We start from the raw sequence: 18,972 nt of genomic DNA, 5'->3' as shown, positions 1-18,972 counted from the left end.
ACCCATTCATGTAAGTCATTTAATAAATGCTCACTGTATAAATCAAGGAACGCTGTGCTACTACATCAAATCAGGCTGATAACATTAGGGACCAGGGTTGTGATGCAGCAGCGTAAGGGTCTGCTTGAGACACAGGCTCCACAGTGGAGCTCCAGCCAGAGTCCTCGCTGCTTTGCTTCCAGTGCAGCTTCCCGGCTCGTATGCCTGGAAGGCAGCAGAAGTTCGCCCAATCACTCAGGCTCCCACTACTCATGTGAGAGACCTGGAGTTCCTGACTTCAGGCTGGTCCAGACCTGGACGTTGCATTCATTTGAGGAGTGAATCAGTGATTCGAAGAGGTGTTTATCTCTCTCTCTCTCTCTCTCTCTCTCTCTCTGCATTTCAAATAAATAAATCTTTTAAGAAAAGATGGTAAGGCTAGGAATGCCAACAATATGAAAAGCACTGCGTTGCACCAACAGGAAGGTTCTGAAAGCATACACATCTCATTTCACCCTCATGGCGCCCCGAATGGGAAACAGATTCACTGCGGTTTTCTGAAACGCATAGGTAAGGGAGCCCAGTGACAGCTGTTTGCTCCGGCCATGTGGTTAACCTGGGAAAACCCAGAACTGGAACTTCCAGATTCCTTGCTATATATTCAACAGGTACTGCATGTGAATACTTTTATGTTCATCATCATTGTACAGTAAATCAGTTTGTCTCAGGGTTTGCTTAGGGAGCAAGCTGTTGGTAAATGACTGTTTTGCCTTTCCATGATCTGATTAGAGAATCCTTTTTTTTTTTTTTTCTGTTCAATTTTATTCCCTATTTCCTTTACCTAGGAGAAAAACTTGCAAAACCCATTCTTCTCTAGAAGAGAAAAATGAGGGAAATTCTTTGGAGGGGGTGATGGGGGATATAAAAGAAAAAGTGGTCTCCGGATGGCCCTTCCACGTCCGACCGGAGAGGAGACAGGAGAGCCGGTGGCCCAGGGAACGCGGATTTCACTGCCTGCCCCGGTCTCCCTCATCCTCCCACCTGCAAAGGCTCTGATCTCGCAGCTCCTGCAGAATGCAAACGGCTCGTGTGACGGATGCATCAGTTACCGCGTGGGACTGAGCCTCGGTCATGCAAGTGCCAGCCAGGGAGCGACTGTGCGGAAACCAAGAGCGGCTTACTGGGCCGGGCAGAGAGGGGAGCCGCGGGAGGGCGTCCCTGGGGCGCCCAGTCCACCCCCGGCAGGTGCAGGGCGCCCTCTATGCACCCTCTACCGCTGACCTTCTGACCTCCACATCTCCCCTTCCCGCCTAGCATCCCCGGCTGCCCGGACGGCGCCCCCTAGCGGTCCACATCCTGGAGGGCTTTGCCCTGCAATTTAGACTCAGAACATCGGACAACTCCATCACAATGACTTTTGCGTAGTTAGACAAAAAAAAAAAAAAAAAAAGCAACAAACACTTGTTTCTTCACGCGGAGGGGAGAGGGTAAAAGTTAATATTGTTCTTTTGTTTCCTTGGTCATACAGATACTTGAGAAAACCACATGATTTATAAATGCTCATGAATACTATTGATGAAATCCTTCTAGACAGTTTTAATATTCTTCAGCTCTTGCCCTTTCAATTTTTTTTAACAATTTGATGGCTAAAATGATTTATTTGATGATTAATAATGATCGATTGACTTGAAACGCAAAGTGAAAGAGAGGGAGAGAGATGTTCCATCTGCTGGTTCAGTCTCCAAATGGCCACAAGAACCAGGTCTGGGACTAAACAAACCCGGGAGCCAGGGAACCCAACTGGCTCTCCTACATGGGTGGCAGGGGCTCTAGCTCCTGGGCCATCATCCACTCTCGTCCCAGGCACATTAAAGGGATCTGGATTGGAAACAGAGCAGTTACAACTCAAACCAGCACTCCAGTATGGGCTGCTAATTTCACAAGCAGGGGCCTAAGCCACTGTGCCACAAAGGCTGCCCCTGAACTTTAAAAGAAAATTCTATCAAGACAACATGTATTAGGGTGTGGCTAGACATATACATAGAGGTAATTGTATTTTTAGGGAGTACACATTTAACCCGGTGGTCAGGATGCCTACGTCCCACGTATGAGCCCCATTGTCTCCTCTGCCTCCCGAGTCCAGCTTCCTGCCAATGTCAGACCCTGTGAGGCAGTGGTGATGACTTAAGCAGTTGGGCTCTGGCCACTCACGTGGGCGATCTGGATTGCATCTCTACTTCCTGGCTCCAGTTCTGGACCGGAACTGGGTCACTGTGGGCATTTGGGTAGTGAATCAGCAAACGAGAGTCAGCCTCTCTCTCTGTGTGTTTCACTCTCTCTCTCTCTCTCCCTCCCTCCCTCTCCCTGTGTGTGTGTGTGTGGGGGGGGGGGTGGTTATATGTGTCTGTCTCTTGGCTTCTAAAAAAAAAAAAAAAAAAGATACTTCCAAAAAGTAATTATACTCTATCTCAACTGCAGTCAATTCGCACTTTTCTGACTATAGAAATAAGTGAGATCGACAACTTAAAAATTTCTATTTGTTGACTTCTGCATTGCCGGTTTCTATACCAATTTGGGAAACTCATGGTAAAACAGTAACTGAAGAGTTACTTGAACATTCAGCCCATATTGCCTGTCAGGAAACTCAAACTATTTAGGACAAAAAAGCAGACACTATGATACGGTGTTTGTCACCAATGGATTAAGTAATGTATTCTGCACACGGGTAGAAATGAGCTAAGAGCCGACATGGATCCAAAGATTTCACCACTCAAACATGATGTTAGTATTTTCCATTCTTTGTTTTTCATGTTTGTATACTGGATCCCGTTGAGCTATATTACTCATGATCATAAAAGCCAAAGCGACACATACTTGGATCTGGTGTCTTTCCAGCACAAAACGCCTGTGCACTGGAGGAGTCCACAAAGGATTACACAGCATCCATCAGCCCACAAATATGTGATGGCCAGCTCAGCACAGAAACATCACGCCAAGAGGAGCTCGAGGCAAACCGTTGAAATGCTTAGTGTGTAATTAAATATTTAAAACATTTTTCACTAGCCAAGCAGTGTCTTTAGTTGGAAAGCTGTACTGTCTCTGATGATACAAATTGAGGCTATTTAAGTTTACTTTGTATTAAAACACTATTAACCTAGTTAACCAGAGTTATTTATCGCAGGTAGCTAATTTAGAGAATATTTTACTTCTATCTGGTTTTTTTAGAATACAGCTTTAACACACTGTAGACATATAGGTAATTTTAAGTCATTAGTACAGAGCCATATACTTAGCAACAAATGAATGCAAGCCACGCTTCTTTCAGGTTGGCTTACTGGCCATCACACACAAGAATCTGCAGAAGTGCTCTTCCCCAGTGGAAGTGAAAACAAAGTGGAAACTCAGGAAATGGCAATGTCATAACAGGAGAAGAGGAACTAGCCAGTGGGAAGATGATTTTCCATGTCAGCTTGACTGGTTAAGGGTTGCCAGACAGCTGGAGGCACACATTGTCTCTGGGCCTGTCTGGGTAGGTGCTTCCAGAAGGGAACAGCATGTGAGACAGTCCACTGGCCAAGAAGATCAGGCCCCCACTATGGGCAGGCCTTTCGCTGGAGGACCAGAGACAGGAACAGCTGGGGGAAGCACACGTTTCTCTGCTTGAGTGGGAACGCTCATCTGCCCTAGCTCTGGGACTTCAGGGCTCTGCACTCCCACCCTGCTCTCCCCCCACCCACCCCCGCCCTGCTACTTTGTATCACTGGTGCACTGGGATCCCAGAAAACGTGTCACAGCCTCGGTGCAGAGCTCACTGAGGTACCAACAGACACAGAAGACTCTCTTCCGTAAACATTAGGATTTTCCAAAACTCGATTTGCAGTATTCACAAAGGAAAATGGGAGAACTGCTCAGGGCTCTGAGATCTTCATGTCTTCCAGAGACAGTATGAACTCTAGGAGTTTTACTTTGCTACGAGCTGCCAAGTGTTCTGTGTTCAGAAAACAAGTGCTTACAAGAAACATTTCCTTGGTGACTTCTCAGAGCTCTCGACTCAAATCTTCAATTTTCTAAACCTTCATTAAAGGGTAATTACAAAATTCTTTCCATATCAAAGGAAACATTTTCTCTATAAATGAACAATTGGCAAAGTACGATTTTATTTGAAAACCATCATAGTTCATTTATCAATATATACAAGTGTCAATTTTTCTTAAGGTCTTCGTAAGTGTAGTAAATTAAATAACTGAATGCTAATCAAAACTTAGCAAAGAAAAATGAAAAAAACTGATATATACATATATTTAATGTATATATTAGGATATGCGACATAGTGGGAATATTGAGTAACTGCCACGGAGTCCCGGGATAGCTAAGACGGAAGGGAGCTTGGGCTGTGAGCAGTGTTCGTCCACATCTGCACTGTAGTCACAGGAAGATGTGACTTAAGACACCCAGGACAGCACAGAATACTCCTGAGAGATCACCGATTCAGTGGGCTTCTCCTTCTACCACAACACTCAGAAAACAAAGCGGCCTCCTGGCATGCACAGCTGCTGGGCTCTAACCTCAGTTTTCGGATTAGCAGGCAAGTCATCTCTGCCTCACACCTTCTCCATTTTCCAAGTGTTTTAATTAGAAAAGTCACATCACAACAAATGAGACAACACTATCTTGATAATAAGAAAAGTGCTAAATCACCCTGTTTTCCCATTTTTAGTGTCTGGCACTGATTCATTTGCAAATCCTTAACTCTCCCCCTGTCTAATCCCACATTTGGTTTTATTCAAGGCAATTAAGTAACCACCCAGAATTGTTCCCCCCTCCCCTTCTCCCTCTAACTCTCCCTCTCCCCCTCTCCCTCTCCCTTTCTCTCTCTCCCTCCCTCTTCCCCTCTCCCTCTATTTTCCTCTCCCGCCTTCGCCTTCTCCCCCCCTCCCTCCCTCTCCCTCTCCCTCTCTCCCTCTATCCCCCTCTCCCTTTCCCTCTTCTTCTCCCTCCACCTTCTTTTACCCCCCTCTCTCCCTCCCCCCTTTCTCCTCACCATCAAGTTCTCCACTTCATTTATCTCTCTCTCCTTTACTCCTCCTTCCCTCCCTCTCCTTCTCCCCCTCCCACTTTATCTCCCTCCTTCTCTCCCTCTTCCTCTCCCTCTCCCTCCCCCCTTTCTCCTCACCATCAAGTTCTCCACTTCATTTATCTCTCTCTCCTTTACTCCTCCTTCCCTCCCTCTCCTTCTCCCCCTCCCACTTTATCTCCCTCCCTCTCTCCCTCTTCCTCTCCCTCTCTCTCTCCCTTTCTCCTCACCATCAAGTTCTCCACTTCATTAATCTCTCTCTCCTTCTTTACTCCTCCCTCCCTCCGTCCTTGTTTTCCTTCCACATTCGCTCACTGCTGTGTCTTCTGGTTTCCATGTTTCCTGCCTTTCCAAAGACAAGCCTGACAAGTTGCTTCCTTTTGAGGGACAGACAGACAGACGGGAATTTGGGTGGAACTGAGACATTTGCCCCCATTTGTTTTCTCTGCACCTCTGTCTTATGGGCAGATTGCTGTGGCCTTTGTTGTTTCTACTCTTCCCTCTTCCATTTACACACACCTAAAGCTTTTTAGTTCCTTGAAGCATTATAAATACTTCAAATAGTCATGCACCATCCAGGTGACTAAGAAAATATAAAGATAAATGTTCTACATGGAGGATCTCTGTGAGAGAGACCCCGGTGGAAAGAAGGGGCCATCAAAGAAGGAGGTACCTTTCTCTGAAGGGAGGAGAGCACTTTGACTCTGGCCCTGTCTAAATGCTGAAGGAGTTTGTGGACTCAAAAGGCTTCCATATCCTTGGCAGCTCATGTCAAGAGCTTCGTGTGATCACTGATATCATAAACAAGAGTGTCAATTGTTAAATCAACAACAGGAGTCACTGTGCACTTGCTCTGTCCTTAATGAGCTGTACTATGAGAATTAACTGTAAAACTTGTTTTCAAATAGTATTTATACTTTGTGTGTCTGTGTGGGTGCAAATTATTGAAATCTTTACTTAGTGTAGAGTTAATCTTCTGTATATAGTTAATTAAAAATGAATCTTGGCCAGCGCCGTGGCTTAACAGGCTAATCCTCTGCCTTGCGGCGCCGGCACACGGGGTTCTAGCCCCGGTTGGGGCGCCGGATTCTATCCCGGTTGCCCCTCTTCCAGGCCGGCTCTCTGCTATGGCCCAGGAGTGCAGTGGAGGATGGCCCAAGTCCTTGGGCCCTGCACCCGCATGGGAGTCCAGGAGAAGCACCTGGCTCCTGGCTTCAGATCAGCGCGGTGCGCTGGCCGCAGCGGCCATTGGAGGGTGAACCAACGGCAAAAAGGAAGACCTTTCTCTCTGTCTCTCTCACTATCTACTCTGCCTGTCAAAAAACATGAATCTTAATGAAAAATGGGATGGGAGAGGGAGTAGGAGGTGGGATGAGAGTGTAGGGGGGGCATGAAAGCAGGTTTGAGGGGAAGAACCCTATATTCCTAAAGCTGTACCTATGAAATTTGTATTCATTAAATAAAGCTTCCTTCAAAAAAGAAAAATATAAATTGGTCTTTTTATATTTTATCAATATTTTCTATAGATAAATACACTTAACATTTTTCTCTCAATGTTACTGCTTTGACCTATGGCTGATTTTTATTAAATATGTGTGTATCATTATCACACCTTTGTTTTTCTACTACTTGCTTTTCCTTTGCATATAGCTTTACAAGCAAGCATAATCACTGATAGAATGTTAAATGTATCTATGAACTACATCATCAGGAAGTGAATTAGTAAAGCAATTTTCATGTTATTACATTTTGTCATCAGCAGTATTAACAGACAAACCTAATTTATAAACATGGGTTGGTTTACTTTCACATTTTGATAGAATAACTTCAAATACATTTCAGCCAGAAGAAGTCAGGGTTTACTAAATGACCTCACTGAGATATTTTCCTGGGGCGGTTTCTCATTTCTAATTATTTATTGCCAATGATTTAGAATACCTAAATCCAAAATGATTCAGGATGTTATATCCATTCCCTTCATTTATAAGAGAAGTATAGCTAAGATTACAGAAGATTAAAATTCTAATGTTCATTGAAGCATGTCATTGCTTTTAAAGTTATTATATATTTGAAAAGCCATTTGGATTGTCTTAATAATGAAATTGAAGCTATGAAAATTAAAAAAAAAAAAAACTCATTGGATAAGTGTTCTCTTAAGTGCTCTTAACTCCACCCAGTTTAGACAAAAATGTTTGTCCAAGGTTCCATCTAAAATGTTTGAATTGTGAAAGACAGAATTAATCACAGAATAAATAGAAGTTCGGCATCACTTTCATCATTTTATTTCTTTTAATCCCATGCCTTTGTTTAATTTTAGGTTTTGCCAGTTTAAGAAAAAAAAGTATATATTTTTCAAAAGGTAAAACCACAACGCACCAGAGGAACTGAAGAGTCTTCACTTCTTTTCTGGACTCAGAGTAAATGAATTTTCCAAATAATCCTGAATACCTCATTAGTCACTCACAGAAACCACCTGATTGACCTTGAAGCACCAAGGTCAGCTGCTGACCATGCTCACCCTTCATGGCACTCCAACCAGAAATCAGAACTTTAATGTGAACTTGTATAAAGTGGAAAATGCTTCTTCATGTCAGTGAAATATAACTTTTTGCTGGCTTAGTTGCTAATATTAGTTGGACACAACAGAGATCACGAGTTTTTGGAGCAACTAATATGATTGCAGAGAGATGTATTTTTCCTGGTCTAGCTCCTTTTTCCTTTTTCAAATAACAGACTCCAAGAGTTGAAGGCATTTAACTCAGCTTGCTCACCGGGTGTTTGCTTTCTTGAGAGTAACCCCCACATCCATAACCTCCCCCGTTCCTGAGACTACAACCATGATGTTTGCCAGAGAAGCTCATTTCCATGTTAAATTCTGCAGAAAAGTATGGGTATGTGCAGCCTCAATGCTGCTGGAAGTACTCGATTCATTGTCTGTATATTTTTTATTGGGAGTTCAGTACAATAAGAGGAATCTTTCATCATATTTGGTAAAGATACATATGTATCTTCACTAAATTCTCAAAAATACATTCAAATTTAATGTAAATTTGCATTTAAATTCTCTAATATTTACATAAACATTTTCATTTCCTGCAAAAGTTTTTTGTCTGGCATAATGAGCAGACCTTTCATTATGTGAAATTTGCAATTAAATACAATACTGCTGAATATCTATTTATAATATAAAAGGCACTGTCCCCAATACTTCACTGAGTCAGAACTTACACTGTTCTGGAGGTCTGCACCAGATCACCTCTACAAAAGTGTCTAATTCCAGATGAGTTAGCAGATAAATCTTTAGAATCAAAACTAAGCATAGTGTGTGTGTGTGTGTGTGTTCAAGTTTAAATTGAGCAGCAGCTCAGAGCAGATTTAGCAATCTAAAGAAAATCAGGCATGCATTCTCCATACGAAATAGAAGATAAAAGAAAAAGAAATGAAAAATAAGAGTGCTTAATACCACAACAGGTGAAAAATGAGATCAATTCAACACTACTTGGTTTATGGTAATAAGTAATGGAAAGCAAATATCTGGTTCTTTATATAATTTAAGAACAGAAACTTAATACAGCTAATACAGAGCTTGAAAAATACTGACGCTGACTTTAGGATTAGCACCAAATAAAGGCTGTGAAGTCATCAAGTGAGGTGACCTGGAACCACTAACCCTTCCCTGTATTATGGCGACAAGTTAAGACAGGAGATGAATATCCAATCCCCTCTTGGGTGTAGAAGCAGGCAGCATCTGGGTGTACTTCAGACTAACAAGAGAGCGGTACTGGGTGTTGAAGTAGAGCTGTAACCAAAAGAGTAAGGAGGACTTTGACATTTTGTACAAATGTGTAAATGAAGCAGGTATGTTTCAGAATGTACGAGATGCCACTGACCACTGATTTTACCTCCACTGGGCAGGAAGGAGTAGACAGCAAATCATGTTGGCATTAACTCACTTCACTTGACTTGCTCTAGTAACAGATTGATACTTCCACGTGGCAGATAGCAAGGACTAGAGAAAGGAAAAATGCTTTCCCCATCATGCTTTGAATGGTTGGCCTGGGCTCATTGCAACCTCTGTACCTGTTCTTACTCTTGCCTCAACCCTGGGGGTGTGCGCTAATTGACAACAGGGATTAGGATAGGAAATGAGCCATGGTTTCTTGTAGCTTTTCCATAAAGTATTTATATTCTTTCAGAGCATTCAAGAGAGTGGAACAATGTCCAATAAATTTTGTAAAGATGCAATAGTACCAGTATCAACATATGAAATAAACAACACGGGAAAGAAAAATAAAATTCTGCCTAAAACTAAACTTACATGGAAATGTCTAAATAAACTATAAAAAAATAAGCAATACATTAAAAATTATTCAAAGAGGTTTTATCTGAAAAATTCAAAAATAATTATTAAATACTTTAATAAAATGTCAAGAGAACATACATTTAAAAAATGTGATAGTAATGTTTCTGAAAAAATAATTGAAGATCTATTTGTAAAATCAACCAAATACAAAAACTTCAGGAATCATTAAAATACTCTACAAACTCATATTTGGTGGAGGCCATCAGTCACTGAAGAAGAAGCAACATTATACAATAACATGAAATATCGGAAGCATGTCAATGAAGTCGGAATGCCAACAGCAGTATTAATATTTAACATTTCTAGAAGAGAAGGGCAATTTTAAAATGACGTGCAGTACAATTAGGTATATATTTTGGGAAAAAAGAAACTGATTTGTATAAATGAGAAGTGAAGATACCAATAATCCAAAGGAAATATTATAAAATGACCAGATAACAGGCAAATGGATTTTACATTTTAAAAAAATGTAGAAAGATTGACATTTAATGAACTACTTTGTCCTAATAGCCTGCAAAAGAAACATGGCTTTTGTATGTTTTTATTACTAATAATGCTTTCCTCATCAAGGATAGAGGGTGGATTCAGGAGACTAACTTGCTCATTAAGGAATATCTCTGATATTTTTTATTGAAACTTAGTCCATCAACAAGATAAGTTATTTTAACATGGCGGTACTTCATCACCTTAGTTCCAATTAAAACTATAATAAGTTCTCACTGAAATGGGTTATCATGTTTATAAAACTAGTAGAAATTAACCTAAGAATTGAAGCTGAAACAATTCTAGAGCTGCCTACAATCTCCTCTGGTTTTGATAGCTCCTCACATCTCATTCTGGGGCTGTGTGGGAAGCCATCATCTTGTTGAGCTCTAATAGAGAAAATGAAGCAGACAGAGGTGGATTTCAAGAAACAACTAAATCCTCAAAATTCTCCCCAAAAAGATCTTGCTCCTTTGAGACCACCACATCAAACACAGAAATTCAATTCAGTTGTACAGGTGAAAGATGATCCTCAAAGCAGACCGAACAATAAAGAAAACAAAATATGTACATAGCTGGCTGACTCGCACAAACTGTGAGTGCTTGTGTTTGACAAAAGCTGAGACACATTTCGTCCATCATTCTCCCTGTCAAATTCTGGGTCTGGCATGTAGCCAATGAAATTAAATCCAGTTATAATTAAACCATCAAAGGACTAGGTTTTAAAAAATCTATTTGATAACAAAGGTGCATTTAGTCCATACACTTTTCATAATCTTTAAATTGGGAGACTTCATTTCACCAAACTCATTCAGACATAAAAGGCTTTAGATCAAGTTACCTTATTTAGGGCAGGCTTAATGGTGTATTAATGCGATAAGCTGCACATCTCTCAGGAAAGTGCCATTAAACTTAAAAGGAAGCTATTTATAAGGGGGAAGTGTAAATATAGTAGAGTATGTTTGCCAGCATCCAAAAAAAGGCCTTTTTTCATAATCCCCCGCCACTTTAAAATACATCAATTTCCGTGGGCCATTCCCCATGGAACAGTAAATAATCAATGTTTGAATCCTCAGGCACACAAAGTTGACTTATTCCAGGATGTACGAAAGTATATGCAAACACTGGTTCGATTATTTAAAGTTACCACAATTTAGTGACTCTTTAAATAAATAAGGTTATGGAAAAGGAAAATGATGATGTTACAAAGAGGAACCCTTTCAAAGCTCACCTTAATATCAGTAAAATGTGTAGAAAGAGCAGTGATGTCAACTCATTTCTTTTATGCTAATTTTGTGTCTTCAGTATTTTTTACATCATCAGCATGCTAGGGTTCATTATATTTTTGTCTTTTCCTTTGGTTTTGTTTTAATTCTTATTTTTTCAATGAAAATAACAAAAAGGCCCAACAGACACAATATATTAGACAATGCTTACTGGACAGTGTCAGTCAACTTTTCCAGGCAGGAGCCACAGAGCCAGAACACAGGGGAACAGAGCCCTTCTCTGCTTGGCAACAGAACACAGGGGACTCCTCCAAACCAGGCAGGAGGAGTGCAAATCGGGTCCCCAGCCCCTCTTTACCATAATTGCCACCCCACTGGCGCCACTGATGCCCTATGTGGGGCCTGCAGGGTTCCTGAACCTCCCCAACAGAGCAGAACTGGGGGTCACAGGGTGCATACCGGGGATACAATGGTCTCCTTTACCCTCAAGTAGGTTCTGATTGAAGGGGCCATGTCTTTGCAGGATGAGAAAAGGGAGTTTCCCTGACTATGGTGTCGTGGCAACCTGCCTTTCCCCAAGAGACAAGGTGTCTTTCTTACACCTTTCTCCAGAGCTAGGGTCTGCAACTCCTCCTGTGTGGGCCCTCAGTGCTCCTGAAGCCTGAACCGCGAAGCCCCACTGCACTGCCCCTGCGCACTGCTCCATCCCCTGGAGGCCAGCAGCCAGCAGCTCACCATGGAGGGTGGCAGCAATCCTGCTGCAGCTGCCAAACTTTGTTACCAAACTCAGTCCCTGTCCCTGGCACCAAATCAAAATAGTGAGGACAAGGTTTGGAGTTAGGAAGGAGAACTTCTGATCTGCCTTCAGATGAGGTTGAGCAGGCATGTGGGTCTCAAGAACCACCTCTGAGCTAAAGGAGGGGTTTGGGGATTTTTTTTTTTAATTATTTAATAAATATAAATTTCGAAAGTACAGCTTTTGGATTATAGCAGCTTTTCACCCATAACCTCCCTTCCACCCCCAACCATCCCATCTCGCACTCTTTCTCCCATCCCATTCTCATCAAGATTCATTTTCAATTATCTTTATATACAGAAGATCAACTTGGTATATACTAAGTAAATATTTCAACAGTTTGCACCCACAGAGACACACAAAGTATAAAGTACTATTTGAGTAGCAGTTTTACCGTCAATTTGCATAGTACAACACATTAAGGGCAGAGATCCTACATGAGGAGCAAGTGTACAATGACTCCTGTTGTTGATTTAACAATTGACACTCTTATTTATGACGTCAGTAATCACCCTAGGCTCTTGTCATCAGCTGCCAAGGCTATGGAAGCCTCTTGAGTTCGCCAACTCCGATCTTATTTAGACAAGGTCATAGTCAAAGTGGAAGTTCTCTCCTCCCTTCAGAGAAAGGCACCTCCTTCTTTGATGGCCCATTCTTTCCAGTGGAATCTCACTTAAAGATGGTACAGTGGGGGTCAGGAGTGTGGGCGACAAAGGATAGGGGCAGGTGCATGTTGGCCTCCACTTAGGCACCTGGGCTTGTAGAACCGCGCTCTCTTTTGCACTGGCTGCCTGGGATCTGCTACCTCTGCTGACACAGTCACCATTCCTGGTGTTCTTTATTCCTTAGGGTAAACCATCTTTCTATCTGGTACCTTCTCAATTCATCCCTTCCTCTGGAGAAGCCATTTTTATATGTATTAGGCAACGTTGTATCCACAAATCACTGACAATTTATTCATATTTTTTCAATTTTTTTCTCCCTCTGATTTTGGATATTTTCTATCACTAGGAATTCTCAATTGCTAATCTTTTCTCGTGTAGTATCACATATGCTATGAATATCACCCCAAATAGTGTTCATCAGCGTCCTTGTAATTCCCATCTCTGTATCACATTCTTGTTGTGCACAAAGAATACAGCTTTAATGCTGTTGCTTGCTGATTCAATCACCTCTATCATTTCAAAAGCACTGCTCCATGTATTTTCTCTCTCTTTTTTTTTTAATTATTCAACCAAGCTGGTAAATGATTTCCCGTTTATGCTACTGAAGTCAAGGTGTCAGCAGGGAGGTAAGGAAGAGTCTGTTCAGTGCCTCTCTCAAGTCTCTGGTGACACCTGCCAATCCTTGGGGATCCTTGGCTTATAAATACCTCCCTCCAGACTCCACCTTTCTCTTCATGGTCAAGTCTTTCTCGGTTTACCTGGCATTCTCCTCTACCTGTCTCTGTGTTCCGATTTCCCTCTAGTTATAAGGTCATCATTCACATCACATTAAGGGCCATCTCATTCCACTATGACTTCAACTTAACTTAGCTAATTACATTTGTAAACAACACTATTAGAGAGAGAGAGAGAGAGAGAGAGAGAGAGAGAGAGAGAGAGAGAGAGAATTCTAAAGCACTACATTACCTCTTAACTACTAAGCTGTCTAAAACAATGAGTGTAAGGTGATGACTTTTAATGGTAAGATATTAGGTAGGAATAGCCCACATTTCTGATTAGCCCTGCAGAAATCTGTCTCTTCTCCAATCCCTGCCTTGTGTTGGAATTCTCAGTAACTTATAATAATAATTTATATTATTCCTGTAAGATCTGGGGATTATTTAGCAATTAGGAAAGGGAAGCTCCAAGTAGGCGCTGTGGGTGTGTGCTGTGTGGTAAAGAAGCATACCTGTGGCTGAAAATGTGACCCAAGCTATGTAGCCACAAAAGCCTGGCTAAAACGTTTTCTGCAATAACTTAGAAAGCAGAACATAGACATATTTAGCCCGTGTCTCCACTCAACTTCCACAGGCTCCTTTTGATATGTCACAAGAGAGATCAGAAAATGATGGGGGTGATGGGAGCTGGTGCTCAGTAGGTTAAGCCACCATGTGCAATGCTGGCAACCTCTATCAGAGTGTCAGTCTCCATTTCTGATCCAGCTTCCCACTGATGCATTCTGGGAGGAAACAGATGATGGCAGAAATTCTTGAACCCCTCCCACCCATATGGGACACCAGAATGATGGGGTTCTTGGCTCCTGGCTTCGTACCATTCAGGTCCCAGCTGTGGGGATCTGGGGACTGAAGCAGCAGGTGGAAGCTATGTCTGTCTCTCTATCTCCCATTTGCCCTCCCTCCCTTTCTGTTCCTGTGTTTCTCTAAAGGTCAGTTACAAACAGAGAGGAAGAGACAGGGACAGGTCTTTCATCAGCTGGTTCCTTCCCCAGATGGCCACACTGGAGAGGACTGCAGCAGGGCCTTAGCACTTCAACCATCTTCTGCAGCTTCTCCCAGGCCATTAGCAGGGAGCTATATTGGAAGTAGGGCAACCAGGGCCCAAACCAGCTCCCACAAGGGATGACGGCTCGGCAGATGACAACTTTACCTGCCAAGCCACGATGCTGGCCCTATAAATAAAACTTAAATAAGAAGTAAACAGCAATAGAAAACATCCATAACTTTTAAACTTTTTAAAAGTTTAAATTCCAGCTACTTTTCTCCCAGCAAAACTAATAAATGGAAATAAAACCAAAAAGCATCCAGTGAGCTTACTCAGTTGAATTGTGTGATAGGGTCTTGATGTAAAAGTCAGATTAAGGGCATGATCTCTACTGCCAGATGGGTGCCAGTGACCTAAATAAGGGAGAAAAATTAGGTTTGGGTGTGGTTCCTGGCACATGGAGGGGACTGGGAACAAACAGAAAATTAAGAGAATTGAAACACCAAAGAAACAGAATTTAGATTAAAAAAAGTCCTCTGACTCTCAGGAGGGTCTTTAAATAACAGTGCTACTAAATCCTGCAGAGAGAGGTGAAGGCATTCAGTCTTCAGATCTGGGAAACCTGGAAACAGGTTGTGAGTGTTCAGAACGAGGAGGAGGAGTTTTCCTATTTGCTGCACAAACACTGTTGCATGCATTAGCCATCAGAGATAATCTAGAATAAGCAAATGAAGAGTGCTATATACTCCTCTTAGAACTCCACCTCCACAAAAACCAGCATTTTCCTTTTATTTATATGAAATTCAGAAAAATATATGGCTGAATTGAACTATCAGACACTTGTGGACGTTAGCCTGCCTAGGAAACTATGATTTGCTTTGGCTTCATGATCCTGACTATTTGAATTGTTGCATTGAATAGGTGACGTTTCCTGTAATTTACCTAGAGTAGAATCTGGAACTGAATATGGCATATATAGTTAATGAATAATAAACTTGCTGTGACAATTGATTTCAGGTTAAAATTCTTCATAATCTTCTTGGTTTACTGTTTCAAGGATACACAATGGTGCATGAGTACTTTATGTGTTGAGAGTCATTTATGGGCAGAACCCTGATGAGTACACAAGAAAATCTGCTGCAACAAAACAGAGCTGCTTGACACTATCAACCAAATGGATCTAATTGATATCTACAGAAGATTTCAAACCTCCCCGCACACACACACACACACACATAGCTATAGGACGCACAGTCCTCATTGGTGCATAACACTTTCTCTAGTATAGACCACATGCTAAGCCATAAAACAAGTCTCAACAAAATCAAAAAAATTGAAATTGTGCCATGTGTCTGCTCTAACCACAATAGAATGAAGCTGGAAATGAACAACTTAAGAAACTCTGGAAAATATGCAAACACATAGAGACCGAACAACATGCCCCTGAATGAGCAGTGACTCATGGAAGAAATCGAAGGAAGAGGAATTTAAAAATTCCTAGAAATGAATCAAATCATACCAAAACTTAAGGGTACAGCAAAAGCAGTGTTAAGAGGAAGGCTTATAGCAGTTTGTGTCTACATCAAGAAACTGGAAAGGTATCAAATAAATGAGCTACCAATATATCTCAAGAACCTAGAAAAACAACAACAAAAAAACCAAAGCCAAAATTAGTAGGAGGGAAGAAATAACAAAAATTAAAGAAGAAATTAAAAAAAAAATACAAAAGACTACTGAAATGAACAGCTGATTGTTTTAAAAAAAATAAAATTGATAAACCAATGGCCCAGCTAACCCAAGTAAATGAAGATGTTACAATGATACCACAGAATAATAAAAAAATAAGGAATTACCACACACAACTATATGCTAACAAATTGGAAAATCTAGATGAAATAGATATATTTCTTGGCACACACAATTTACCAAAATTGAGGTATAAAGACAGAAACCCTAAACAGGCTAATAACCAATATGGAAATTGAATCAGTAATAAAAATCCTATCAACAAAGAGAAACCCAGGACTGATGACTTCGCATTAAAAGTTCTACCAAATTTGTAAAGAAGAATTAATCCCAATTATTTTGTAAAGATTTGTTTATGTTACTTGAAAGTCATAGTTACACAGAGAGAGGAGATTTAGAGAGAGAGCGAGTGCTGGTCTGCCCCCAAGATAGCCGCAATGGCTGGAGCTGCACAGATCAGGACCCAGGAGCTTCTTCTAGGTCTTCCATGTGGGTTCAGGGGCCCAAGGACTTGGGCCATCCTCTACAGCTTTCCCAGGCCATAGCAGAAAGCTGGATTGGAAGTGGAGCAGCTGGGTCTCAAACCAGCGCCCATACAGGATGCCGGCACTGCAGGTGATGTCTCCACCTGCTATGCCACAGCTCTAGCCCCAATCCCAATTGTTTTTAAAGATCCATTTATTTGAAAGGCAGCATTACAGAGAGGCAGAGGCAGAGGCAGGGGAAGGGAGGGATGGGGATAGGGAGAAAGAGGGGGGTTGAAAGAGAGAGAGAATGAGAGAGAGAGAAAGTTTTCCATCTAATGGTTCATTCCCCAGATGGCTACAACAGCCAGAGCTGCATCAATCTAAAGCTAGGAGCTTCTTCCAGGTCTCCCACATGAGCACAGGGGCCCAAGGACTTGGGCCATCCTCCACTGCTTTCCCAAGCCATAGCAGAGAGCCAGATTGGAAATGGAGCATCTGGGATTCAAACCAGCACCCATATGGGATGTTAGCACCACAGCAGCAGCCTCACCCACTACACTGTAGTGCCAGACGCCCAATTCTTCTTAAACTATTCAGAACAGCCAAAAAGGAAGGAATCCTCCTAAACTCCTTCTATGAAGACATCACCACTGTAATTCCAAAATGAGCAAAAGACACAGTGTAACTCAGATAACGATCTCAGAACTCAGATAACTATCCCTAATGAACATAGATGCAGAGACCCTCAACAAAATACTAGCTAACTGAATTTGATAAAATCTAAAAGATCATCCACCTGAACCAAGTGGGATTTATCTCTGGGATATAATTATGGAATGGTTCAGTATATGCAACTCAATAAAAATAATATACCAGATTGACAATTTCAAGAATAAAAACCACATGATTACCTTAATTGATGCAGAGAAAGCATTTGATAAATGGCACCAACATTTCATGAGAAAAAATCTTAAGCATAATAGGTATAGAAGGAACATACCTCAACATATAAGACAATGTATGACAAACCTACAACCAGCATCATATTGAATGGGGAAAAGTTGGAAATATTTCCTCTAATATCTGGGACCAGACACAGATGCCTACTCTCATCATTAGTATTCAGTATAATTCTAGAAGTTTTAGCCAGAGCCATTAGGAAAGAAAAATACATCAAAGGGATACAAATAGGAAAGGAGGAAGTCAAATTATCCATTTACAGATGACATAATCCTATACATAGTGGAACCAAAAGAGTCCACTGAGAAATTATTGGGATGCGTAAGAGTTTGCCAGAGTTGCAGTACCTAAAATCGGCAAATAAAAATCAATATCCTTTGTAGATACAAACAATGCATGGTTAAGAAAGAACTTTTAAGTTTAGTCATATTCACAATAGCTGCAAAAATTCAAATATCTTGGGTTAAATTGAACTGAAGACATGAAAGATTTATACAATGAAAATTATAAACCACTAGGGAAAGAAATAGAAGAAGACATCAAAAAATGGAAAAATCTTCCATGTTAATGGATTTGAAGAATTATTATCATCAATAAATCCATATGATGTAAAGCAATTTATAGATTCAATGGTATTCCAATGAAAAACTAAGGGCATTCTTCTAAGATTCAGAAAAAAAGAAGATCCTAAAAATCATATGGAAACACAAGAGACCCTGAATATCTAAAACAAATTTAAGCAATAAAAACAAAGCTGGAGGCACCACATGCTAGATTTCAAGACATATTACAGGATACTTGTAATCACAATATCCTGGAACTGGCATGAAAATAGTTATGAGGACCAATGGAGCAAAAGAGAAACTCCAGAAATAAATCCATGTACCTACAACCAACTGGTCTTTGATGAATGAGCTAAAATTACTCCTCGGAGAAAGGATAGGCTCTTCAACAAATGGTGTTGGGAAAATTGGATCTCTGCATGCAGAAGTATGAAATAAGACCCATACTTTACATCCTATACAAAAATCAACGCACAATGGGTGAAGGATCTTAATCTAACACCTGAAACCTTCAAATTACTACAGGAAAACCTAGGAGAAACACTGCAAGACATTGGTATAGGCAAGGACTTCCCAGAAAAGATGTCAGAAACACAGACAGTAAAAGAAAAAAATAAACAAATGGAATTACATCAAGCTGAGAAGCTTCTGTTCTGCAAAGGAAACACTCAACAAAGTAAAGAGGCAACCGACAGAATGGCAGAAAATATTCAAAAATTAGAAATTTGATAAGGGATTAATATCCAGGATATATAAGGAGCTCAAGAAGCTCAACAACAAAACAAAAAATCCAGTTCAGAAACAGGTTCAGGATATGAACAATCATCTTTCAAGGAATGAAATACAAATGAGGGACATAGTAGGTTAAGCCTCCACCTACAGAGCTGGC

This window comes from Lepus europaeus, chromosome 20 (assembly GCF_033115175.1).
Source record: "Lepus europaeus isolate LE1 chromosome 20, mLepTim1.pri, whole genome shotgun sequence".
NCBI classification, from domain to species: domain Eukaryota; kingdom Metazoa; phylum Chordata; class Mammalia; order Lagomorpha; family Leporidae; genus Lepus; species Lepus europaeus.
This window is presented reverse-complemented; position numbering follows the sequence as displayed.